This window comes from Arachis hypogaea, chromosome 19 (assembly GCF_003086295.3).
Source record: "Arachis hypogaea cultivar Tifrunner chromosome 19, arahy.Tifrunner.gnm2.J5K5, whole genome shotgun sequence".
NCBI lineage: Eukaryota > Viridiplantae > Streptophyta > Magnoliopsida > Fabales > Fabaceae > Arachis > Arachis hypogaea.
The window spans coordinates 131305487-131317819 of NC_092054.1; the positions used below are offsets into that span (position 1 = coordinate 131305487).

The 12333-nt window shown below is 34.8% G+C and overlaps 1 non-coding gene across 1 annotated transcript; it reads left to right on the top strand.

Moving 5' to 3' along the window:
• The first annotated feature begins 358 nt into the window (after positions 1-358).
• On the top strand, positions 359-466 carry LOC112782127 (small nucleolar RNA R71). The gene has a single exon (XR_003192865.1). It is a non-coding gene; the product is annotated as a small nucleolar RNA R71 (small nucleolar RNA).
• The last annotated feature ends 11867 nt before the right edge of the window (positions 467-12333 follow it).

Genomic DNA, 12333 nt, shown 5'->3' on the forward strand with positions numbered 1-12333 from the left:
TCTCAGGATCATAAGCTTCTTCTTCAGAAGATGCCTCTTGAGTACTGTTGGATGCAGCTTGCATTCCATTCAGAATCTGAGAAATCATATTGACTTGCTGAGTCAATATTTTATTCTGAGCCAATATGGCATTCAGAGTATCAATTTCAAGAACTCCCTTCTTCTGAGGCGTCCCATTACTCACAGGATTCCTCTCAGAAGTGTACATGAACTGGTTATTAGCAACCATGTCAATGAGTTCTTGAGCTTCTGCAGGCATTTTCTTTATGTGAATGGATCCACCTGCAGAAGTATCCAATGACATCTTAGCTAGTTCAGACAAACCATCATAGAATATATCCAGGATGGTCCATTCTGAAAGCATGTCAGAAGGACACTTTTTGGTCAGTTCCTTGTATCTCTCCCAAGCTTCATAGAGGGATTCACCTTCTTTCTGTCTGAAGGTTTGAACATACACTCTAAGCTTACTCAGCTTTTGAGGAGGAAAGAACTTGGCTAAGAAAGCCTTGACCAGCTTATCCCAAGAGTTCAGGCTATCCTTAGGTTGAGAGTCCAACCATATTCTAGCTCTGTCTCTCACAGCAAAAGGGAAAAGCACGAGCCTGTAGACTTTAGGATCTACTCTATTAGTCTTAACAGTATCACATATCTGCAAGAATTCAGTTAAGAACTGAAAAGGATCTTCAGATGGAAGTCCATGAAACTTGCAGTTCTGCTGCATCAGAGAAACTAATTGAGGTTTCAGCTCAAAGTTGTTTGCTCCAATGGCAGGGATGGAGATGCTTCTTCCATGTAAATTGGAATTAGGTGCAGTAAAGTCACCAAGCATCCTCCTTCCATTATTATTATTTTTGGCTGCCATCTCCTCTTCCTTTTCGAAAATTTCTGTAAGGTTATCTCTGGATTGTTGTAATTTAGCTTCTCTTAGTTTCCTTTTCAGAGTCCTTTCAGGTTCAGGGTCTGCTTCAACAAGAATGTTCTTGTCCTTGCTCCTGCTCATATGAAAAAGAAGGGAACAGAAAGTAATAATAGGGATCCTTTTTACCACAGTATAGAGGTTCTATTATGTGAGTAGAAGAAAAGAAGAGTAAAAGATATAAAAGAAAGGAGAATCCAAACAGAAGGGTGAGGATAGGAGTAGTGATTTGAGATGAAGAGAAGTTTTAGTAAATAAATAATTAAATAGAAGGAGATGAGAGGAAGAAGTTTTCGAAAATAAATTTTGAAACGGGGTTAGTTATTTTCGAAAATTAGATAAGAAATAAAGTTAGAATTAAAATTTGAAATAATTAATTAATTAAAAAGAATTTTTGAAAGAGGGAGGTATTTTCGAAAATTAGAGAGGGATAGTTAGTTAGGTAGTTTTGAAAGAGATAAGAAACAAACAAAAAGTCAATTAGTTAGTTGAAAAAGATTTGAAAATCAATTTTGAAAAGATAAGAAGATAAGAAGTTAGAAAAGATATTTTAAAATCAAATTTTTTTTTTGAAAAAGATATGATTTAAAAAGATATGATAGAAAGATATGATTAAAATTAGTTTTGAAAAAGATTTGATTTTTAAAATCACAATTAATGACTTGATTCACAAGAAATCACATGATATGATTCTAGAACTTAAAGTTTGAATCTTTCTTAACAAGCAAGTAACAAACTTGAAATTTTTGAATTAAAACATTAATTGTTGATGATATTTTCGAAAATATGACATAAAATTAAGAAAAAGATTTTTTGAAAAATATTTTTAGAATTTTCGAAAATAAATAAAAAAATAAAAAAGATTTGATTTTTTGAAAAAGATTTTGAAAGAGATAGGATTTTTAAATTGAAAATTTGATTTGACTCATAAGAGACAACTAAATTTTAAAAAATTTTGAAAAAGTCAACTCAAATTTTCGAAAATTTATGAGTGAAAAAGGGAAAGATATTTTTTTGATTTTTTGAATTTTTAATGAAGAAAGAGAAAAACATGAAAAAGACTCAATGCATGAAAATTTTGGATCAAAACATGTGATGCATGCAAGAACACTATGAATGTCAAGATGAACACCAAGAACACTTTGAAGATCAAGATGAACATCAAGACTTATTCTTGAAAAATTTTTAATGCAAAGAAAACATTCAAGACACCAAACTTAGAAATTTTTAATATTTAGACACTAAGAATTCAAGAATGCATATGAAAAACACCATACAACACAAAACAATATAATATGAAGATCAATCAAGAAGGTTTATCAAGAACAACTTGAAGATCATGATGAATGCAATGCATGAATGCAATTTTCGAAAAAATGCAAGATGAGTATGCAATTGACACCAAACTTAAAATTTGACACAAGACTTAAACAAACAACATAAAATATTTTTTTGATTTTTATGATTTTATAAATTTTTTGGATTTTTGTATATTTTTTTTTTGAAAAACATATAGGAAAAAGGAAATAAGAAATTCAAAAATTTTTAATAAGAATTCCAGGAATCTTTCAATCTTAGCCTAAAGCTCCAATCCAAGGGTTAGACATGGCTTAATAGCCAGTCAAGCTTTAGAAGATACAAATCAGTCATACAATAACAAATTTGATTAGCAACAACTAGCTTGCTCTTGTAATGATGACTTGGAAGCCTCAGTCTAAATGAATTTAGACATGGCTTTACAGCCAGCAGGCTTCAACATGCTTCATGAAACTCTAGAATTCATTCTTAAAAATTTAGAATAATTTTCGAAAACAGATGAGAAATTTTTGAAAGATTTTTGAAAAATTTTTGAAAATAAAATAAAAAGAAAATTACCTAATCTGAGCAACAAGATGAACCGTCAGTTGTCCAAACTCGAACAATCCCCGGCAACGGCACCAAAAACTTGGTGCACGAAATTGTGATCCCTGGTAATGACTCCAAAAACTTGGTGCTCTAATCTTAATTCATAATTTGTCACAACTTCGATACAACTAACCAGCAAGTGCACTGGGTCGTCCAAGTAATAAAACCTTACGTGAGTAAGGGTCGATCCCACGGAGATTGTTGGTATGAAGCAAGCTATGGTCACCTTGTAAATCTCAGTCAGGCGGATATCAAATGGTTATGGAGTTTTCGAATAATAATAATAAATAAACAGAAAATACATATAGAAATACTTATGTAATTCATTGGTGAGAATTTTAGATAAGCGTATAGAGATGCTTTCGTTCCTCTGAACCTCTGCTTTCCTGCTGTCTTCATCCAATCCTTCCTACTCCTTTCCATGGCAAGCTTTATATAGGGCATCACCGTTGTCAATGGCTACATCCCATCCTCTCTGTGAAAAAGGTCCAAATGCTCTGTCACGGCACGGCTAATCATCTGGAGGTTCTCGATCATACTGGAATAGGATTCACCTTCCTTTTGCGTCTGTCACTACGCCCAGCACTTGCGAGTTTGAAGTTCGTCACAGCCATCCCTTCCCAGATCCTACTCGGAATACCACAGACAAGGTTTAGAATTTCCGGATCTTAGGAATGGCTATCCACGGGTTCTAACTTATACCACAAAGACACTAATAACTCGGACTCGGTCCCCTGTATTAGATATCCAAGAGATATTCATTCTAGCTTGTTTGCATGTAGAACGGAAGTGTTTGTCAGGCACGCGTTCATAAGTGAGAATGATGATGAGCGTCACATAATCATCACATTCATCATGTTCTTCGGTGCGAATGGATATCTTAGAAGCGGAATAAGTTGAATTGAATAGAAAAACAGCAGTACTTTGCATTAAATCATGAGGAACAGCAGAGCTCCACACCTTAATCTATGGAGTGTAGAAACTCTACCGTTGTAAATACATAAGTAATGAAGGTTCAGGCATGGCCGAATGGCCAGCCCCCAAATGTGATCAATAGATCAAAAGATAATCCAAAGATCATAAGATGTAAATATAATAGTAGAAAGTCCTATTTATACTAAACTAGCTACTAGGGTTTACAGAAGTAAGTAATTGATGCATAAATCCACTTCCGGGGCCCACTTGGTGTGTGCTTGGGCTGAGCTTGAAGTTTACACGTGCAGAGGCTTCTTTTGGAGTTGAACGCCAAGTTGTAACGTGTTTTTGGCGTTCAACTCTGGTTCGTGACGTGTTTCTGACGTTTAACTCCAGACTGCAGCATAGAACTGGCGTTCAATGCCCTTTTGCATCGTCTAAACTCGGCCAAAGTATGAACTATTATATATTTCTGGAAAGCCTTGGATGTCTACTTTCCAACGCAATTTGAAGCGCGCCATTTTGAGTTCTATAGCTCCAGAAAATCCACTTTGAGTGAAGGGAGGTCAGAATCCAACAGCATCAGCAGTCCTTCTTTAACCTCTGAATCTGATTTTTGCTCAAATTAATCTCATTTTATAATTTCTAAGGAAAAATAAGCTGGAAGATATACACAAGCAACTCGCAATTCTTCTAATAGTCTCTGGCAAATAGATTTCTTCACTTAATCGCGTTCAATTCCTTTCTTAGCTATCTCAAGACGCTTTCCTACATCCGAGAGCAACCTGAGGTCTCCTTTCATAAAGTAACACCACACCATGTTTATGTGCAGAATCGGAACAATAAAAATAAGCTGAGATAAGAGAGACAGGAAGGATTTCCAATTCAGAATGAGAATATGTAGAGGAAAATACTTAAAAGAATCAATGGAAACTAATTACAAAGTGATGTAAGCAATGTTTCCATGGTAATATATTAGAAGTTGCTAATCATTTTGCATCAAATGAAACTCCATCTACTCAGTCTTTTCCTAAATGATTTAAAGTTTTATTATAAATGCATATCTGCAACAAACTCACTGGTCTGGTGTCCACAAAAGTATAATCTAAAGTCAATAATGCAGTTATAAAGTGACACTAAAATCTCACTATGCCATGGCTTGTCTTAAATGATAACTGGCAACTGAATTCTTTTATTTTCTCAATATATACTGGGTCACTCACCTCAATGAGATTTGGATCACAACTTTCGATTTGGGGCTGCATGTTTGATCTGAAATTAAAGTGTCAAGATAATACAATCAAACATCTGCATTAGTTAGAATCAAACACTACTAAATGATAAAAAAAATTATTCAACTTACCATCACTTATGGAGAGAACCTTGGTGCAATCCATCACAGTTGGTATCCTGTGTGCTACTATGATCACTGTACAATCTGTAAATTCTGTTCTAATTGTTTTCTGCAAAATAAGATCTGCTGCATTATCAATTGATGCGGTTGCTTCATCGAGCACCAGTATCCTACTTCGCCTCAAAAGGGCGCGGCCTAGACAGAATAACTGCCTTTGTCCCATACTCCAATTGATCCATATAAACACTACCCTAGTCTAATTGTTACAGCTTCAGCATTTACTAACAACACATAAGTTAGCTTGATCTGAAAACAGAAGAAGAAGTAAGAAAGAAGCAAAAAAGAAAGGGGATTTCGAGGTGCAATTTGTTCTGGCGCCGTCCCTAGCAATTTGTTCTTTACAGCTATTTGTCAATGTCATCCTTCCCACCAAAGAGGCCATCTCTATCTTAAAGCCATCAGAACTTGCTCCAAAATTCATCCACATTCCAATTTGACATATTTAATTTTAAGCATCTACCAGTTAATAAAAAAAGATAAATATCTAGGCACTTAAAAGACCAAGTTGTCACTGCATGAGAAATATAATATAAATTGTTAGCAGTTTAATCTTGTAAGGATCAAATTATTAGTTTATGTTGATTTATAACCAATCCATACACTCTAGTGCTTTAAGCATGAGATAAATAAAACTGAACCTACTTTCTTCGTCCTTGGCTATGCTAAGTAAAGTCATTAGAACTTTGCTTCTCAAATGCAATGGCCTACCACTAAGGGTTCTACCTAAAAACCATGAACTTTAGGTCAAAAAAACTTCCAATGGAAGAAAAAAATTCATCAAAATCAGAGTAAACCCACAGATCACGAAGCACAAAAGCAGACTATGATAAACCTAGCTAAAACTGGCACAGAAAAATTGGGCCCTAAGGTTTATCATGAAGAACAAAATCACAAAATCAGGATATATATACCTGAAATTCGAGATGGTTACGAGAAGAATTAAGAGAGCGAGTTAAGATTAGATGGAAGAGGCACCAGAGGGAGCAGATGCGATGAGAGCGGCGGCGAAGAGAGCTCCCCGACGATAGGAGTAGATGCGATGAGAGCGGCGGCGGAGGAAGCTCGTGCGACGCAAGGGGTGATAGAGAGAGATCGTGCAATGCAAGCGGCGGCGGCAGCGACAGCAACAGCGACGGAAGCAGCTCGTGCGACGGATAGAAGAAGCAATTGTGTGACGGAGAGAGGAAGAAGCACATAAAGGTAGGAGTTGGCATCTGTGTTTATTTGTGAATGGAGCTCGAGAGAGAGAGAGGGGGTAGATTAGGTTTAAGTTAATATTTTTCGACGGAATATTTTAAATTACAGACAGATTTTCTGTTTGTAATAATTTAATAAAACACAGTATTTTGTTCATTTAAATACAGTCGGATTTTTCATCAGTAACTATTTTTCACGAAAAAGAATTAATTTTTTCGACAGAATTATCGACATATTCTCTTTTCTGTCTGTAATTTATGCTAATTCATTTTCCTTTGTTTCTGACAAAAAATCCCTCACAAAATCCATCTGTATTTCCGTGGGATAAAATTAAATCTGTCGAAAATATTCGTCTGTAATAAATAATTTTCTAATAGCGAAATTTATATCCATTTATTATTATTGAAAATTACAAAATCTTTATCTTCTCGATAGACAAACTTTTACTTTTGTATCATCAATGTTCTAAGTGAAGTTGTTAATTAGCAAAATCTTTCTTTTATCAATAATGGTTTTTTTTTTTAGTGTACCAAAATAAAATAAAATAAATGATACATATTACATGTATTAGCTCTCAAAACAAATTGATTAGCTTTGTGTCTTTTCTTTTATCCATATACAAATTGTCGTTGTAAACAAAAAAAAAGGCACGAAGTATATGTATATTAATATAATTAATATACAATTAAAGCAATTTTCTAAATAATTTATAGTGATTTTAAATCGCTACTAAATAATTCTGTGTCACTTGGTGGAGTACTGTCAAAATAGTGCAACTGTCGCTAAACAAGTAATTAATCTGCGATAGTTTTAAACTACCGCTACATGAGATTTAAAAAAAATGATAAAATCTATAATAATTTGTATCATTTTTTTTACTATAATCTATTATATATTTTTACATCATGATTAATTTTAAACTTGCCAAATACTTGCACAAGAGAATATTGAATTTGTAGATTATTCTAAAATATTAACCAATATTATTAATCAAATTTAAAAAAATGAAACAAACACACGCACGCACCCCATACAAACTTATTTTCAAGCATTATACATAACATAAATTTTTAAATATAACATATAACGCACATAAACCCAGAGACAATGATAGATATAAAAATTTAGCAATTCTTAAACATAAAATCTTACCCATAAATAATTTATGACACTTTGGGCATCCTTCACTACAACATTTTGGGTCTATGGCCATGGTTTTTTTGGTCATGGTAAAAAACCGTGACCATAGACCCTCTATGGTCACGGTTTTTTAGGGTGACCAAAAAAAAAAAAGCTATGGTCACGGTTTTTTTGGAAAGGGTGACCATAGAGTACCTATGGTCACGGTTTTTTAAAAAAGGGTGGCCTAAAGGGGTCTATGGTCACGGTTTTGAGGGGTGACCTAAAGGGGGTCTATGGTCACGGTTTTTTACAGTGACCAAAAGAGGTCTATAGTCACGGTTTTTCAAAAAATGGTGACCTAAAAGGGTCTATGGTCACGGTTTTGGAGGGTGGCCTAAAGGGGTCTATGGTCACGGTTTTGGGGGGCCTAAAAGGGTCTATGGTCACGGTTTTGGAGGTGACCTAAAGGGGTCTATGGTCACGATTTTTTACAGTGACCAAAAAGGGGCTATGGTCACGGTTTTTCAAAAAATGGGTGACCTAAAATGGTCTATGTTCACGGTGTTGGAGGTGACCTTAAGGGGCCTATGGTCACGGTTTTGGGGGTGGCCTAAAAGTGTCTATGGTCACAGTTTTGGGGCGTGGCTTAAGGGTCTATGGTCACGGTTTTTTACAGTGACCAAAAAGGGGCTATGGTCACGGTTTTTCAAAAAAGGGTGACCTAAAAGGATCTATGGTCACGGTTTTGGGGGGTGACCTAAAAGGGTCTATGGTCACGGTTTTGGGGGTGGCCTTAAAGGGGGGTGGCCTTAAAGGGTCTATGTCACGGTTTTGGGGGTGACCTAAAGGTGTCTATGGTCACGGTTTTTTACAGTGACTAAAAAGGGTATATGGTCACGGTTTTTCGGAAGGGTGACCTAAAAGGGTCTATGGTCACGGTTTTAAGGGTGACCTAAAGGGGTCTATGGTCACGGTTTTTTACAATGACCAAAAAGTGTCTATGGTTTAAAAAATAATTTAAAAATGATTTATAATTAGTTACTTTATAGAAATTGAAATTAAAGTTGTGATAGAAAAATAATGAAATGTAATATAATTTAATTTAGGTAATCGATATTTTAGATTTAAAATTGTATTTTATAAAATGTGATTTGTAAGACCCATAATTTTCGAAAAAAATATTATTTGAGTTAATTTCAATTTATATATTCATTAAATACTTTATTTTTAGAAATTATTTTATTAAAAGTAATTAAATTAAGTTTTGATAATTAAATGAGAAATTTTACTTATTTTTATAATATTGAATAATTTTCTATATTTAAATTATAGAACTTAATAATTTTAAAAGAATAAGAATTTTGTATGATTTAGTTTGAATAATTAAAATTTTAGAAGTTAATATTTTAATTTTTATAGACAAAAAAAATTAATTATAATATCTCTAATTTTTAAATTAGAATATTTGATTTAAAAAAAATTAGCAAATTGATAATCAAATAATATTTTTAAAGTAATTTTAAGAAAATAAATTAAATTTTTATTTAATACTCTATACCCTAATTTAATTAAAATTACTAAATTTCAATTTACTCAAAAACCCTAATTCCTAAATTAATTTAGAAAACCCTAACCCACTTACCCTTCACCCCAGCGCCGTTTCCCCCTTTCACTCATCAGCTTCATTTTTCCTCACACACAGCAAAGAGAGAGTGAGACCCGAAAGAGAGAGAACGAGCTGAACGGAAGAGAAAGGGAGACCCAAAGGAGGCGCCGCTGGGCCAGAGCTGCCGCTGGGAGGGTCCTCGCCGCTGCCGCCATAGCCACGCAGCCGCTGTCTGGTCGTCATCGTCGTCGCGCTCGCCAGAAACGAGGCAGAGAGCAGCGCCGAGAGGAAGTCCATCAACCCCATCGCCGCCGTCGTGCTCGCAAGTATGGAGGAAGCCCGTTGCTGCCAGCTTTGTCGGATCTCTGTCATCGAACCCGTCCTTGCCGCCGCCATTGGAGTCGCGAATGGAGGAGGGAGAAGAGGCACGAAAGGGAGCGTCGCGGTGTTGCCGTGGTCATCGACTAGCTGGGCTTGCCATCGTCGCGTTTGGGTGGCTGTTGCGCCGCCGTTCGTTGCTGCCTTGTCGCCATTGAAGCTTCATGTTGCCGCTTTGACCGCCGGTAACCACCGGTGGAACTCCATCTTCTCGGTAAGCGTTTCATTCTGGAATCTTTGAAAATTGGAATTCTGTTATGAGTTATTGAAGGTTCTGAGATATTGGTAACGTAGGGTCGAATTCCGAGTCTTGCATGCTGAATTTAATGGTTGTTGCCTGCGACATCAAGCTGCTGCGTCATCACTGGAGCTGTTGCTGCTCCGTGTTCTCGGTTAATCGTAAGTCCGGTAAGTTGTCCCTTGTTTTGAACTCTGTTAGTCATTATTTTGTTATATGTTATTAAGATTCCTGCGACGTGAATGCCTTAGGATCGAGTTCCGGTTATTGTATGTTACAATTCAAGCTGTTTCGGTTGCTGCGAAAGTGGATAAAGCTGAGGTTACGGTTGCTGCTGTCGCTGGCCGAGGAAAAAGGGGTTTTTGACGCGTTTTGATTTTGCGAGTTTCGACTTTGAGGTAGGGGCGTTTTTATTAAAACTCATTTTGTTCTTAGGAGTTGTTATAAATTGATATTTAGGCGAGTAAATATTTTTGGTGATTATGGGGTCTTATGAGTTGAGCTGAACTGCTTTGAATAAATGTGATTGCTTACTTGCCTGTGGCTAGTTCTGAATATTGATTTGATATTGAAGTAGTGAATGAAGGATTGATTTAAAATTCTGAGTCGAATGTTTATCAAGTATAATTTGAGAATTGGAAAGTGATTGGATGTTAGATTTAGTTTGATTTCGAAAAATGATTTGAGATTTGTGAATGACTTGGGTTTGAAAATGTTGGAAAGTGTTTGAGAAGATGTTAGTTGACTTTGTTGAAAATGAATTGAAATTTGGAAAGGGTTATAATATTGGAGATGAGCTTGATTTGTAGAAAAATGAATTTAAATTGAAAATGGTTTGAGATATTGAAATTGTTCAGATTTTGAAATTGAGTTGAAAGGAGTTTGAGAAATGGTTTTGTTGGGACCCGGAAAGGCTAGATTGCTGATGCAGATGAGCATTGTAGTGCTTTCTAGTTGTGTGTTTTGCCAATGATAATTGGCGCTTCGATGAGATTATATTTCTAAAGCCAGTCTATTCTCTTCATCTTTAATATCCTAGGTTTCAATGCATCTTTTTAGGCTATTTTTATTTTCTCTTTTCTGTTTTCAAGAGTTGCTTTTTCTGAAACATCTGACCTCACTCTGATTTAAATTTAGTCAAATAGTAAATTCCCTTGTTCTCAAATGTGAATCCTTATGGCTAGTTCTCAGTGAAAATTTCTGTGTTTTCAATTTTTCAGTGCAGCAATAAACAACTTATTTGGTATGCTTGTAGGATGGTTATTTGTTGGGACTGTCCGTGAATTTAGGGTTTTTTGAACTAACCTAGGGATTAGCATTTCTTGTTTCTTCTGAAATTGGTAATAGCAAGATTTTACACTAAACAAAAGGGTGAATATAATGAGTTGTAACAGTGATGAATTTAAGCACTAAGAGTAAATTTTTGCATGAAAATTTCTCATTCCAATTTTACCAAAGAAATATATATGGGGACTACTAAATCATTTTGATTTCACTCAATCAAAACACATCACTTTATAAATGTCATATAGATGATATGATATCACTATTTTTTGTCTTAATGATAGATTAGGAATTTTAATTTTATTTATTTTTCAGAGGTCATGCATCAACTTTATTTATGTGATTAGTGTGTAAAAATTTTAAAAGTTTTTGTATCTATTTTCTTTGATTTTTCAAATAGCTCTTTGTTTTCCAAGATATTTTATAACTATTGATATGTAAAATCTTCAATTGCTAAATTACAAATATTTTCCAGAATATGCTTGATTATGTCTCATTTTAAGACAGGAAGTTTAAAATAGAAATTATTTTGTATTTTATATTAATTTAGGATTAATATTTGTTAATTGATTATTTTGTTTACCTACTCTTGAATTTTCTTTATGAGGAATTTTTTGTTTTATTTTGTATACAGGATAATTTTTTTTGGACTGGTAAAGACAAAAGGAGTTGACTAGTTGTTGTGGCACCCTGTATAAGATGGGATGTGTCTTATAATGAGTTTGGTTATCTAAATGTATTATTTTGATGTGTTCTTTACTTTTTGATAAGAGACTTTATCCGATATTATATGTAATGGATAAATTACACTCTATTTTGATTAGTGTTGTAATGAATATCTAATTTTTAATGAAACTTTTATGATTTGGATTTATCAAATTTTTTATTTTTAGATTTATTTTGTGATTATCATCATTTTGGGATGTGATTATGATTTAAAAAATTAAATCTCATAACATAAAATAGGCTATGATCACGGTAAAAACTAGGACCATAGATAAGCTATGGCCACAGTGAAAACAGTGACCATAGATAAGGCTATGGTCACGGTCAAGGTGGGGTGACCATAGAGGCTATGGTCACGGCGAAAAACCGTGACCATAGATAAGGCTATGGTCACGATTTAAGAAGGGGGTGACCATAGGGGCTATAGTCACGGTTAAAACTGTGACCATAGATAAGGCTATGGTCACGATTTTGGTGAGGGGTGACCATAGAGGCTATGGTCACGGCCAAAACCGTGACCATAGATAAGGCTATGGTCACGGTTTAAGGTGGGGTGACCATAGAGGCTATGGTCACGGCCAAAACCATGACCATAGATAAGGCTATGGTCGGTTTAATGAGGGGTGACCATA